Source organism: Orcinus orca, chromosome 16 (genome assembly GCF_937001465.1).
Source record: "Orcinus orca chromosome 16, mOrcOrc1.1, whole genome shotgun sequence".
Lineage (NCBI taxonomy): Eukaryota > Metazoa > Chordata > Mammalia > Artiodactyla > Delphinidae > Orcinus > Orcinus orca.
Genome location: NC_064574.1, coordinates 27,573,707 through 27,588,502, shown reverse-complemented (window position 1 = coordinate 27,588,502; position 14,796 = coordinate 27,573,707). Strand labels below are relative to the sequence as shown.

Here is a 14,796-nt window from a genome sequence, read left to right as displayed (position 1 = left end):
CAAGCACCACGAGCCTCATTGTGCTCTAAACCCTTTACATAAAGGATTTCATGGATCTCTGTGGGGCTAAGGGCAGGATTCTGAATAATAATAATAATAATAATAATAATAATAATGAAGACTATCAACTATGAGCACTAACAATAAGCCAGATATCAACCCCCTCTCCGAGCACATTCTAGACTTTATCAAAGAGCCCAGTATTCGGAGGTAAATCGTGTCCTTCGCTACTGCCCACTCAACTCCCCACCGGCTACTGTTTTGTAGCATTAACTTCACAGAACTGTTGCAGAGAATAAATGAAATAGAGCACTTAGCACGTAGTGTTTGCGAGCTATAAGTTATTATTAACTGTCCCCTGAACGTCCTTGCAGTGTCCTCAGAGGCACACGTGTGCCCCACCCCCTCCCGCGTGCCCCCCCACCCGCCTACCAGCCCACCCACCGGGCCGTGGGCGTGTCCCCGCGAGTACTCCCCCACGGCACGACCCTTTTCCAGGAGAGGAAGGGGCTGTGCCGGAGGGGTGGGGGCCCGGGTCACCTCCCCCGCAGTGCAGGCACACTCTGGCTTCCACGTTTCCCTCTTTTCCCCTTTGGCCCGGGCCCAGCCCATCTGGAGGCCGGCTCGGCGGCGGCCTGGGAGCGTTTCCATCAGCTGGGCCCGAGGAATGCGGAGCTATTTAACCTGAGCATCCCCAGGTGTACGGAGGCGCCTGGCTGTCTGGGGCCCGCCGCCTTTGGCACGGCCGCGCTAGACAAACAGCGCGCCGCCCCCGCCCTGCCCCTCCGCCCGCAGCTGCAGCCAGGCCTGGGAACTGGCGGGCGCCGGCGGCTTGCATAAGAGGCTCGCGCTCCGTGGAGGGAGGGGCGAGCGGGGGACGGGGGCCGCCGGGGGGTGTGAGAGCAAGAGTGTGTGTGTGTGCACGTGTGTGCGTGCGTGTGCGCAGCGCGCAAAACCCTGCTGCGAGTGTGTGTATGTACAGCACTGAAAACCCTGCCCTCTGCGTGTGTTTTTGTGTGTGTGTGTGTGTGTGTGTGTGTGTGTAGCACACAAAACCCTGCTCCTTTGGGCCGCCGCTGGGGAAATCATTAACTCCTTAACCCTGCCAGACAGGGGGCAGGAGCTGGGCGCGGGGAGGGGGTGGGGGAGACCGCAGAGAAAAACCAGGACAAAGTTCTTTGGGCATTGGACCCTGCCTCTCCAGGGCTTTGGGGCCCAAGAGCTGAAGGATTTTTTTCTTTTCTTTAACAAACACTTCTAGAGCGCTTATACTGTGCCGGGTAATATATTAAACTCAAAATTAATTTGGTTAATTCTCCTCACAGCTGTAAGGGGGCAATGCTATCATATGCTCATTTTAATAATAGCAACAACAGCAGCACAACAGTAAAGGTAAGATAACATTTTAGTAGGGAGGCTGGTAGAACACAGCTTCTGAATCAGCCTTGATGCTCCTCACTTCGCCTGTCTGAGCCTCCATTTTCTCATCTGGGAAATGGGCTCCAGAACCTCAGCCTCAAGGATCAATTGAAGGGTTGTGAATGGAAAACTTGGCACCAGGACTGGCTCAGTGTAGACACTCGGTATATGTTGGTATAAAATGTTTTGTGCCCTCACTAAGGGGATTGTCTCATGAGCCCTATCAGATGTGTGAACCCATCGCTATTCCTACTTTTCAGATGATAAAAGGGAGACATCAGAGAAGTGACCCACCCAAGGCCACACAGGGACTGACTTAGAACTTTCTGGAAACTAGGCTTCTGAGGGGCTTCACGTTCCCGCAGGACGTCCAATTGAGCTTTTCTTTTTTCTTTTTAAATAAGAATGAATTTTTTTAAAGCAGTTTTCGTTTTTTAATGTTTTTATTTTTGACTGTGTTGGGTCTTCGTTGCTGCACGCGGGCTTTCTCTAGTTGTGGTGGGGGGGCTACTCTTCATTGCAGTGCGTGGGCTTCTCATTACAGTGGCTTCTCTTGTTGCGGAGCATGGGCTCTAGGCATGTGGGCTTCCGTAGTTGTGGCACATGGGCTCAGTAGTTGTGGCTCTTGGGCTCTAGAACGCAGGCTCAGTAGTTGTGATGCCCGGGCTTAGTTGCTCCACGGCACCCAATTTAGCTTTTTCATCTTATTTCCAATCGAAATCACACCGGGTCATTATATATTTTTGTTTTAAACACATAAACTGGAAAAACGCAAGACATAACGCATATCACAATTTTTGCAACTCATGTTTTGGCATTTCTTAATTTTAAAAAATCTAATGAGAGCCTTGAAAGATGGAAATGGCCCAGGCTCTCTCTTCCTCTAAGAGGTCGTGGGCCAGGTCCAATGTGACCTGGCTCTGAGAAGACAGGTCCCACAGTAGGGCACAGTCTTGAACCAGGTAGTGACCAACCAAACTGTGGACACGTCTGCTTGGATCCTGGTGGCTAGGGATCACTAGGCCCTGACCTCTGGAGGCACATGCCCCCCTCCACAGAGGTCAAGGGGGTTTCATGCGCAAACACCAACCTTACACTTGCCAATTTGAGTCACCCAGACCTCAAAGTGCCCCTGGAGCTGCCTCCCCGCCCCCCAACATTGCCTCCTGAGCCTAAGACTCAGGGGTAAAACCTTTCCTCACACCAGCTACTCTTATTGAGTCCCAGGGACTGCACACAGGGAGGGCTCCCGGCTGTCCAGGTCACACACTGCAAGGCTTTCCATTGACAGTTGGGCCTGGGAGTCCAGCCTGACTACCAGAGGGAAAGGTGAGTCATGGCTCAGCCAGGGTCCCGGGCGCCGCTTTCCGGGAAAGGGAAGGGAACGGAAGAGAGGAAATCAAAAGGCCTGGAGGCGCACAAGGCGGTGGGGCGTTCTTATCTTCCCGGGACCCGCCCTGGCTGGCACTTCCTGCCCCAACTCTTGCAAAATGGATTTCCCAGCGCTGCCCCCAAGAGGGGCACCGCGGGCCATACAGGGTTGCATCAGGGCCTTGTGCAAGGCATAGCTGGCGGGGAGGGCGATGCTGCAGGCCAAGAGGGGGCAAGCGAAGTGGGACTTGGCTTCTAGGTCCAGTGCCACTTCTGATTGGCACTTGTCACCTCCCTGGCCTTCATCATCCTCAGCTTTAAAATGGGTGTTACAGCCACTGTTCTGAGGTTTCAGTGACATCATCCCCGTCCCATCCACTCCTCAAGCCTCACCCAAGCCAGGCCATTGTCATCTCTACCTGGAAAACTGTACCGGCCCCAACTGGTTCATTCAACAAACATGTTGGCCCTTGAACAATGTGGTTTTGACCTGCACGGAGTCCACGTCCCCAACACCCGGGCCGCAGACCGGTACCTGTCCTGGGCCTGTTAGGAACCGGGCCGCTCAGCAGGAGGTGAGTGGCGGGCGAGCCAGCGAAGCTTTGTCTGCAGCTCCCCACGCTCGCATTACCGCCTGAACCACCCCCCCGCCTCTTCCCGGTGCGTGGAAGAATTGTCTTCCACAAAACCGGTCCCTGGTGCCGAAAATGTTGGGGACCACTGCACTACAGGACTACAAGATCGGTGCGTGGCTGAAACCACTGATGCAGAACCACGGATGCGGAATCCCCGATAAGGAGAGCTGAGTATAAACTACACGCGGATTTTCACTGCGTCGGGTCGGTGTCCCTAACCCACGCATTGTTCAAGGGTCAACGGTAGTTACAAAGTTTCTACCTGTGCTAGGAGTGGGTTGCAGAAGCTAAGAATTTAGATAAAAATCCTTGCCCTACTGGAATTTATGTTCCTAGTGGAAGAAGACAGACAGTAGATAAATATGCATAAGCATAATCAGAGGTGGATTTACCCTGAAATGACTGAAGCTTACGTTTCAGGTCTTCACATCTGGAAGGAGTCCTAGCAATGAGTTATGTGGGGTTTTGTGTGTTTGTTTGTTTGTTTCTTTGTGTGGGTGTATTTTTGTAAAATTTGCAAGATGTTGTGCCTAGATGCAAAAATCTAGGCCCACAAAACCTAGATTCTCTCCTGTATATGCAGAGGGCATGCAACAGGATCCAAGCTTGAAGACAAGGCTGCTGGAGGCGGAGCAGAATCATGTCTACTCGGTAGTTCATGTTTTCAGCTTGAGACCCCGGTCTCTGAGCGGCAGAGAGGAGCTGGGTGGATCAGCGAGCTCCAGCACAGCTGAACTCACTCAGCTCACAGCAAACCTGGGCGCCCTGCCCGCTCCGCCCTTTCTCGGACCACTGGCCCCCCTTGCCGGGAAGACCCGGAACTGCGCCAGCGCCGGCGAAAAACCAGGCCTGGTTCCCGAGGGCTGTGAAGGCTGGTGCCTTGGCGGCCTCTGGCGGACTGTCTGGGAACTGCAGCCAGAGCTGTGATTTCTGTGTCTGGTATGTGACTGTGTGTCTGTGTACATGTACACAGCAGGTGACGAATCCAGAAATCTCCACCCAGCTCCTGCTCTGATCAGGGCCTTAGTTACTCTGTCCCCCATTCTTTCATACTCTTCCTTCTTCCTTGCTGTATGACAGCCCCCTCTGAGCCTCATTACCTTATCCACAAGAGGAGGAGATCTTAGGCAAATTCTTGAAATTTTTTAAAATTGTGAAATGTATTATACATACAAAAGGGTACATATCACGAATGCATACAGTTTAAAGACAATAATAAAATAAACACTTGAGTATCAGCCACCGTGCTTAAGAAATAGAATATTAAATCTTTCGGTGCCCCTCTGGATAAAATCCCCTCTCTCCCTGTAAAGACATTACCACTATTCAGAACTTTGTGTTATTTAATCATTTACTTTTCTTTTATTTTTTCCCACATACGTACCAGTATGCATCCTTAAATAATCTATTGCTTAATTTTACCTGGTTTTTTCTGTTATAGAATCATACTAAAAAATAAATAAATAGAATCATACTGTGTGTAGTTTTCTGTCACTTGCTTTTCTCATGTAATATGAATTACACTAGAGCCATCCACAGTGATGTGTGTAGCCTTAATTCACTCACTTTTCACTGTGTATAGTATTCTGTAATGTGATTTTTTTTTTTTTTTTGGCCGTGCTGCTCCTCATGCAGGATCTTAGTTCCCCAACCAGAGATCGAACCCACAACCCCTGCAGTGGAAGCGGGGAGTCTTAATCACTGGACTGCCAAGGAAGTCCCTCTAATGTGATTTATTTACCCAATCCTCTGTTGCTGGACCTTTGGGTTGTTGCATTGTTTTTGCTGTTATCAGCAGGGCTGCTCTGAATGTCCTTGTGCATATCTCCCAGTGAAGATGTGTGTGAAGGAGTGAGATGGCTGCATCACAGGGCATACACAGTTTAAATGTTACTAGGTTGGACTGGAGTCTATTTTGATTAAACAGAGGAGTCAGAACTGGGAAGTCCCTTACATACCACTTAACCCAACACACTCACTGTAGAGATAAGAAAAGGAAAACGCAGAGAAGTTAAGTGACTTGCCCAGAGTCCCCAGCCTTGACCTCCCCATTTTGAGGATTAGCAAGACTATTTCATCGTTAAAATTGTCTTCTGGGCTGGTTTTAGAATTCTGGACAAAGTAGAAACAAGGACACTCCTTGGAAAGCATGCCACAGACACACACACACACACACACATTCACTCCATCTCCAAGTCCTGCCAATTCTAACCCCCTAAATGTATCCCAAATGCACGCATTTCTGCCCATCCCCCTGGCTTCCATTACCTCGCACCTGGACATTGCAGTAGCCTCCTCACTGGTCTCCCTGCTTCTAGCACTGTCCCCCGCCCCCGACATTCTCCAAATGGCAGCCAGAGGGATCTTTCTAAAATGTTGGCAGAACGTATCACTTGCCTGCATAAGAGTCTCCTGTACCTTCCAGTTGCTCTTAGAATACAATCCTAATTCTGTACCACAGCTCACAAGGCACAGTAAGGCCTGGCTCCTGCCTATGTCCTCCCACTCGCCTGCACTCACCTCACTGCTCTCCTGTCACTTTGGTCACTTTCCAATTACTCTTCCCTGACTGGGAGGCCTTTGCATGTGCTGTGCCTGTTGCCTGAAATTCTATGCCCCACAAATAAACATTCTTGTCACTCAGGTCTCAGCCCAAATGTTCCATCAGAGGGGTCTTCCTGACCATAACATCTCTTTTCTTTTTTTTTAAAAAAAAAAAATTTATTTGTTTATTTGGCTGTGCCAGGTCTTAATTTGCAGCATGCATGCGGGATCTAGTTCCCTGACCAGGGATCGAACGCAGGCCCCCTGCACTGGGAGCATGGAGTCTTAACCACTGGACCACCAGGGAAGTCCCACCATCTCCCTTCTTTCTTTCTTTTTTTTTTGGCCACTCCTCTTGTGGGATCTTTGTTTCCCGACCAGGAACTGAACCCAGGCCCTCGGCAGTGAAAGCGCAGAGTCCTAACCACTGGACCACCAGGGAATTCCCACCATCTCCTTTCATTCCCTGACTTTCACCCTGTTTTTTGTTTCCTTCCTAGCACCATTCACATCTGTAATTGTCCTTGGGGAAATCTGCTTAACCTCTCTGGACTCGTTGCACTTAGAACAACTCATTATCCTTGTGGCAGGTTTTTTTTTTTTTGGCAATACGCGGGCCTCTCACTGTTATGGCCTCTTCCGCTGCGGAGCACAGGCTCTGGACGCGCAGGCTCAGCGGCCATGGCTCACGGGCCCAGCCGCTCCGCGGCATGTGGGATCCTCCCGGAGTGGGGCATGAACCTGTGTTCCCTGCATCGGCAGGCGGACCCTCAACCACTGCGCCAGCAGGGAAGCCCGTGGCAGTTTTTTTAAATTGCCACAATTATTCCTTCCTTTGAAAGGTGGGTCTATGTCCCTTCCCTGTGAACCTGGATGGGTTTCTGTGACTGCTTTGACCAATAGTTTACAGCAATTGATGCTACATGACTTCCAAGGCTAGATTAGGAAAGGGCATTCAGCCTCCGTCTGGTTTCCCTGGGGCACTCACTCTGGAGGAAGCAGCAGCCAGGTGAGCCTGCCATGAGACCTTCCTGCTGGCAAGGCCATGGGCAGGCGCTCCCAATGACACTGCCAGCTGAGCTCAGCCATCCGGTCATTCAGGTCTACAAGAAGCTATCTTGGATCCTCTGGACTAACCCGTCTGTCAGCTGAATCCCACTGAGTGACCACAGCTGACGCCACAGGGAGCAGAATTGCCCAACCAAGCCCTGCCTGAATCCCTGATCTATAGAATCTGTGAGATATAATAAAATGGCTGTTGTCTTTTAAGACGCAAAGTTTTGGAGTAGTTGTTACCAAACAGTATAAAACCAAAACAATCTTGTGTGTTTGTTCCCTTGTTTATTGTGACTCCTTTCTCTAGGACGGGGGCTCCGTGGGCTGCTTTGTTCTCTGCTGTATGACCTCTGTCCAGCACAAATCCTGGCATGCAATTGGTGCTCAGTAAGTACTTGTTGAATGAAAGACAGCGTGGATGAATAGAGGTACTCACACTATACTCCGCTCCAGCTCCATTCACCCTGCTGGGTGGGGTTTTGGGGACAATCCTGCAGATACCTTGGCATTGGGAAGAGGGGTACCCAAGTTCCTGCCATCCCCTGGCAGCCCAGTCCCTAGCTCTGGAAGTGGGTACTGAGAGTTGCTTTGATCACCAAAGCCCACTGGGGCCTCAGGGCCTCTCCAGTAAGTGCCCACCTGCCATGACCTCTCTTCTATGGTCCAGCCTGTGGGCTTTGCATAAGTTCCTTCCAATGATGTCTTTCAAGCCTCCTTTACCTGAAGTCACTTCCTGCAGAAAGCTGGTGCACTTTGGGAAGTTTCCCAGGCTCTCTACCTGACCTCCAGAAACAAGTCCCCTCAACTGCTTCTTTATTTTTTTTAATATTTATTTATTTATTTGGTTGTGCCAGGTCTTAGTTGCAGCACATGGGCTCCTTAGTTGTGGCATAAGAAATCTTAGTTGCAGCATGCATGTGGGATCTAGTTCCCTGACCAATGATCAAAACCAGACCCCCTGCATTGGGAGCGTATAGTCTTATCCACTGCACCACGATGGAAGTCTCTCAACTGCTTCTTGATCACAGACAATTCCAGGGATTTCTCTAAGATCATTCCTGCTCAGTGCCTGCAGAACACTTCTTTGCCCTATACTGTTATCTCCCAACAAGGACACACAGCCCTCTTTCCTGCAGTTCAGTCCCCTGACAAGGACAGCCCCATCCCAAGATACCTATGTGCCAAGCCCCCTGCTAGGTGTTTTGCTGCCAGTATCTCATTTCAACACCTCCACAACCCAGTGAGGTCAGATTCATAATTATCTCACTTTATAAATAAGAAAGCTGAGGTTCCAAGAGGAAAAATAAGTTCCAGGTACATGGCTGGCAAGTAATCGTCTGGGATCCAATTCATCATCGTCAACATTATGATTGTAATTTCTTAAAGTACTGACTGTAAAGGTAACAATCCACTAAAGGACGCTAAATTCAGTGGGTCAGACTTTAAGCAGAAACAGGATATTTTCACAGTTTCAAAATATCCCCCTTAATGTATTTAATAATTACAAAGAGTAAAATATTAATTTTAATATCAATCCCCCTAAACAAGGGATCAAGATGATGTCACCAGTTATACACATCAACCTCATGAAGTCTTGGGCATATGTCACTTCTGTGGTGTTTTTCCCCAAAAATGCGTAACCTCAATTTGATCACAAGAAAACCTACGACAAACCCAAATTGACGGACAGTCTACAAAAGAGCTGGCTAGTATTCTTCAAATGTGTCAAGATCATGAAAAAGATGGAAGGACAGAGGAACTGTCCAAATTGGAGGGGACTAAGGAGACATGACAACCGCATGTGATGTGGGGTCCTTCCTGGACTGGATCCCAGAACAGAAAAAGGACATTAATAGGCAAACTGATGAAACCCAAATAACTTCTGTTGTTAGAATTTTAGTTAATAAAAAAAAAAAAAAAAGAATTTTAGTTAATAGTAATATCCAAGGTTAATTTCTTAGTTCTGATAAGGGTTCTATCATTATGTAAGATGTTGGCAAAAGGGAAAGCTGGGCATAGGACATACAGGAACTCTGTACTAGTTTTGCAACTTCTGTAAGTCTAAAACTACCTCAAAAGGAAGAAAAAAACATTAAAATAAAAAAGAGAGAGAATGAAGGCTAAGCTAGAGTAAGCCTCCTACAGCCCAACTCTCCCACTGGTTACAGCTAAAAACTCTGGACAAATACAGAAAGCAACTACTTAAGAAAGCCATTCTCTGGTGGCGCAGTGGTTAAGAATCTGCCTGCCAATGCAGGGGGACACAGGTTCGAGTCCTGATTCAGGAGGTTGCCACATGCCATGGAGCAACGAAGCCCGTGCGCCACAACTACTGAGCCCACGTGCCTACAGCCTGTGCTCCGCAACAAGAGAAACCACTGCAATGAGAAGCCCGCACACCGCAACGAAGAGTGGCCCCCGCTCGCCGCAACTAGAGAAAGTCAGCGTGCAGCAACAAAGACCCAACATAGCCAAAAATAAATAAATAAATAAATAAATAAATAAGAAAGAACACTGTAAAGTAAATAATAGAGAGCAGATTGGAGTGAAAAGTCAAAATATGAAGGACAACCCACACAGCAGTAGTGAGTTTCCTGGTAGATGTTCTTCCTGTATCTTCTTGCTTAGACCCAGGGTACTCTGAGTTCAGGAAACTGCACACCTGACATGAGCAGCAAAAACTCCCATAGAGAAGCCCAACATTCTGGCCAGAGAACGGGGAAAATGGACCTCCGGAAGCTGGAAAGTGTGAGGAATTCCTTGGTATTATTTTTTTTAATTTAATTAAATATATATATATTTATTTATTATTATTATTATTTTTGGCTGTGTTGGTTCTTTGTTGCGGTGCGCAGGCTTCTCATTGCGGTGGCTTCTCTTGTTGCAAGCCATGGGCTCTAGGGGCGCCGGCTTCAGTAGTTGCAGAAAACGGGCTCATTAGTTGCAGAACGCGGGCTCAGCAGTTGTGGCTCACAGACTCTAGAGCTCAGGCTCAGTAGTTGTGGCACACGGACTTAGTTGCTCTGTGGCATATGGGATCTTCCCAGACCAGGGCTTGAACCCGTGTCCTCTGCATTGGCAGGAGGATTCTTAACAACTGCGCCACCAGGGAAGCCTTCCTTGTTATTATTTTTATTTAATCTTTGCTCTCAGCCCCAGTCTGCTCTGCAGTTCCCAAAGTCGTTGAGAGAAGAGTCTTGAGAAAACCCACCTGCTGGAGAAAAGAACTTGGAAAAGGGACCCCTGAGTGTAAATACTGTGGGGCAAATCTGTCTTTTCTCTGTTTTCTGTCTTTTCTCTTGCTGCTTTGCCCCAGGGGTAGGCCCAGTGGTGACAGTGCTGGTGGTTAGAACTCTGAGAGAACTTCATATTTCAGACCAGAGGACCAGAAAAAATGGGCCTGTAGAGCCAGATAATGTAGATAAAATGCTGGAGAGGAGAGAATGGATGAAGGAAACCCTCTAATTCTGTGTATGAATCAACACAAGTCCTGGGCTCAACCCCAAGCTGAGCCTGTATGGAAGACACCCCAAGAAGGTGAGCAAAGCTTTGGGTACTGACACCATGTAAACCACTGCCCATATCCCAGACTAACCCCTGCACCAGGCAGACCCAAACCACATAGCAAAGCTTTGAAAGTAAAACTGATTAGAATCACTGCCTGCAGCAGGTGACATAGAACATGCAGTCTGCACCTAATCAGGTTTGCCTGCTACTAAAAAAGAACAAATTTCCAGAGGCTTTTTAACAGTACCCAGAGTCTCAGAAGATAGTATTGAAAATGTCCAGGATACAATAAAAAGTTGCTCTATAAGGAACATCCAACCAATTCTCAAAGCAAAAGACAATAGATGCAAACCATGAAAAGACCCAGATGTTGGAATTGTCAGACAAAGACTTCAAAGCAGCTATTATAACAGTACGCTGTGAGGGAAAGATGGATGCTTTAGAATGAATGTGAAAACAGACATTCTCAGCAGAGAAATAGAAACCATAAAAAAAGAGCCAAAAAACAGGCGGTGTTGGTCAAAAGGTACAAAGCCTCAGTAATACAAAACAAACAAGTTCTGGAGATCTGTACAGCACAGGGCCCGTAGTTAGTTGTATTGTATGTATACTTAAAAACTTGCTGGGTGTGATGAACTGGGAGATTGGGATTGACATATATACACCAATATGTATAAAATGGATAACTAATAAGAACCTGCTGTATAAAAAAATAAATAAAATTAAATTAAAAAATTAAAAAAAAGTTTTACAGAATAAAAAGAAAAAAACTTGCTGGGAGGGTAGATCTTATGTTAATTGCTCTCACCACACAAAGGAAATCAATATTTTTTTTTTTTTTTTTTTTTTTTTTGCGGTGCGCGGGCCTCTCACTGCTGTGGCCTCTCCCGTTGCGGAGCACAGGCTCCGGACGCGTAGGCTCAGCGGCCATGGCTCACGGGCCCCGCCGCTCCGCGGCATGTGGGATCCTCCCGGACCGGGGCGCAAACCCATGTCGCCTGCATCTGCAGGCGGACTCTCAACCGCTGCGCCACCAGGGAAGCCCGGAAATCAATATTTTTAAAGGCAGGGGCAGGAGGAAACTTTTGGAGGTCATGCATAAATTTATGGCCTTGATTATTGTGGTGAAATTTTCAGTAGTGTATACTTACCTTCAAACTCATCAAGTTGTATACATTAAATATCTGTAGCTTTCTCTATGTCAATTATACCTTAATAAAATGATTTAAAAAAGAATCACTGAATTATACTAAGAAAAAACAAACAAACAAACAAACAAAAAATGACCAAATGACAATTTTAGAACTTAAGAAGCACAATATCTCAGATCTTAAAAATTCAGAGGATGGTCTCAATAGCAAAGGGAGATGACAAAGAAAAGACTCAGTAAACCTGAAGCTAGATCAATAGGAGTGAAGCAATCTAAAGAAGAGAGAGAGAAACTATTTTAAAAACTGAACAGAGACGTAGGGACATGTGGGAAAATATCAAAAGATTTCATATGCACGAAATTGGAGTCCCTTAAAGTTGCAGAAAAAGAATTTTTTAAAATGACGACTGAAATTTTCTCAAGTTTGGTGAAAAACTTAAATTTACAGATTCAAGAAACCCAGCAAACGCCAAACAGGATAAACTCAAAGACAACCCACACTCACACATCTCATAATCAAACTAAAAACCACCAATAAGGAAAAAACAATCTTGAAAGCAGCCAGGAAAAAAAAAAGAACCAAAAGCCCAAAACACTTTACATTTAGGGGGCCATGGAGGCCAGAAGATAGTGGAACAGCATCTTTAAATTGCTGCAGGTTGGGACTTCCCTCGTGGCACAGTGGTTAAGAATCTGCCTGCCAATGCAGGGGACACAGGTTTGGGCCCTGGTCCAGGAAGATCCCACATGCCGCGGAGCAACTAAGCCCGTGCGTCACAACTACTGAGCCTGTGCTCTAGAGCTTGTGAGCCACAACTACTGAGCCCACACACCTAGAGCCCATGCTCTGCAACAAGAGAAGCCACTGCAATGAGAAGCCCATGCACCGCAACGAAGAGTAGCCCCCGCTCGCCACAACTAGAGAAAGCCCGCGTGCAGCAACGAAGACCCAACGCAGCCATAAATAAATAAAAAAATAAATAAAAATACAGTGCTGCAAGGGACTTCCCCAGCAGTCCAGTGGTTAGGACTTTGTACTTCCACTGCAGGGGGCATGGGTTCAATCTCTGGTTGGGGAGCTAAGATCTCGCATGCCGCGCAACACGGCCAAAATAAATAAATAATAACAATAATAATAAAAAAATAAAGTCCTGCAAGAAAAGAACTGTCAACAACTCTACATCTAGCAAAAATATCCTTCAGGAATGAAAGTAAAATAAAGACATTTTCAATGAAGGAAACTAAGAGAATTTATCATCTGTGGGCCTGCTCTAAAAGAAAGTTAAAGGAAGTTCTTCAGGCTGAAGGGATATGACCCCAGAGATAAACTTGGGAGTTTAGGAATAAATAAAAAGCAACAAGAGGGTAAAAATATGAATAAGTATAATAGATTATATTTCTCCTGTCAAGTTCTTTAAAATATATATGACTTGAGAGCAAAAATCCTAACATTTTTGGGTGTATTTCAATGAATGTAGATGTAATACATATATGATAACTATTATAAAGGGGAAAAGGTAAAGGCACCTTTATGGTTTTAATGCATCTATCTTTTACTTGAGGTGTAAAGTATGAACACAAAATAGACTGTCAAACGTTAAGTATGTATATTGTAATCCCTAGAGAAACAGAGAACCTACAGAAAATTAATACAAAGATATACAGCCAAAAGGCCAATAAGTAAATAAAAATGGAAGAGTAAGAATAACAAAATAATCCATTGCACAGCTAGATCCCACTTCATCCCAATCTGGAAGCAGAGGGACCTGAGTGAACAGGCTTGATGGGTAGAGCATGCAGGAAAAGTGAGCCTGTGGGTTTTTATGTGTGTAATTTTGGACTGATTAGAGAGGGTACTTTCCACGGGGGTCAAGGAAAGCCTCTCTGAGGAGATGATATTGAGTTGAAATTGGGAGGACAATGGTGGGGTTTGGGGTGTCAATACTTAATACCCTCTTTCTTGCCCAAGTTCTGAAACAACTGAGTTAAATGAGGAGTCAGATATATTGAATCCAAATAACATTTTGTTACCATTCCAGTTACTACAAACCACCTGAAAACTTAGTGTGTAAAACAGTTGTCTGATATTAATGGATTCTATTGGTTGGGAATTCAGAAAGGGCACAGCGGAGATGTTCCATAATGTCTGGGATCTTAGCCGGGAAGACTTGATGGCTGAGGCAGACTTGATGGCTAGGGGCTGGGATTGTCTGGACATGTACACGGCTAGAAGCTGAGGTTGGGTGTAGGCTGGCACCTCAGCTGGGCTGCAGCCAGAGCACCTAAATATGACATGGGCTAGTTTGGCTTCCTCACGGCATGGTGGCTGGGTTATAAGAGAGAGCATCCCGAGAGAGTCCATGGCATTTTATGATCCAGCTGTGGAAGTCACACAGCATCACTTTGACCATGTCCTATGATTAAAGCTGTCACAAAGGTGCACTCAAGTTCAAGGAATGGTGACATAGATGCCACCACCTGATGACAGGAGTGTCAAGGTCACATTGTAAAGAGAACGTGTGGAATTGGAAATATTGTTAAGGCCACAATAACTGATAAACTTGTTTGTAGACCAGAATTTAAGTCTGCGGGTGAGAAGTGAGGTGTGTTGCTCCAGTAAAGCTTTTCTCATGGAAACACGCCAGTGGGAATAAATGAGCCTTGTTCTTGAGAGAAGAGCATTTCAGCAGAGGGAGTAGTTGCAAAGGCCCTGCCATGGGCAAGAGTGGAGTATGTTCCAAGACCTGAAAGGCAGCATGGCTGGGGCATGGTGGGAGAGGAGGAGAGGTTGATGGGGGAGCTGCATTTGCTGAGTTTGGCAGGAGGGACCTTAAATATCAGGCTAAGGAGTTTGCTGGGAGGCCAGTGGGTGCTAAGGAAGTCTGAAGGATGCCATGAAGCTGTCCCCACAAGGGCCAGAGTCACATCAGGGGGCATTATTCCCATGCCCATGAGGCAGTTGAGTTTGAGAAGACAAGGCTTTGGGACTTGGCCAGGGTCCCTCACACCCTGCCCTGTGCACCCTCGGTTTGTCCTGTGGTGCAGAAGGCCCTGGGAGATCAGGAACAGAAGTTGCAGACCGTTCCGTGTGGAGCCCCAGGGCGGGATCTGAAG

General features: G+C 46.9%; 1 protein-coding gene across 1 annotated transcript in view; it reads right to left on the bottom strand.

The window, feature by feature from the left end:
- Nucleotides 1-14,796, bottom strand: part of BCL2L1 (BCL2 like 1) — an 871,182-nt gene that overhangs the window by 778,201 nt on the left and 78,185 nt on the right. The gene's annotated exons all lie outside the window — the stretch shown is intronic.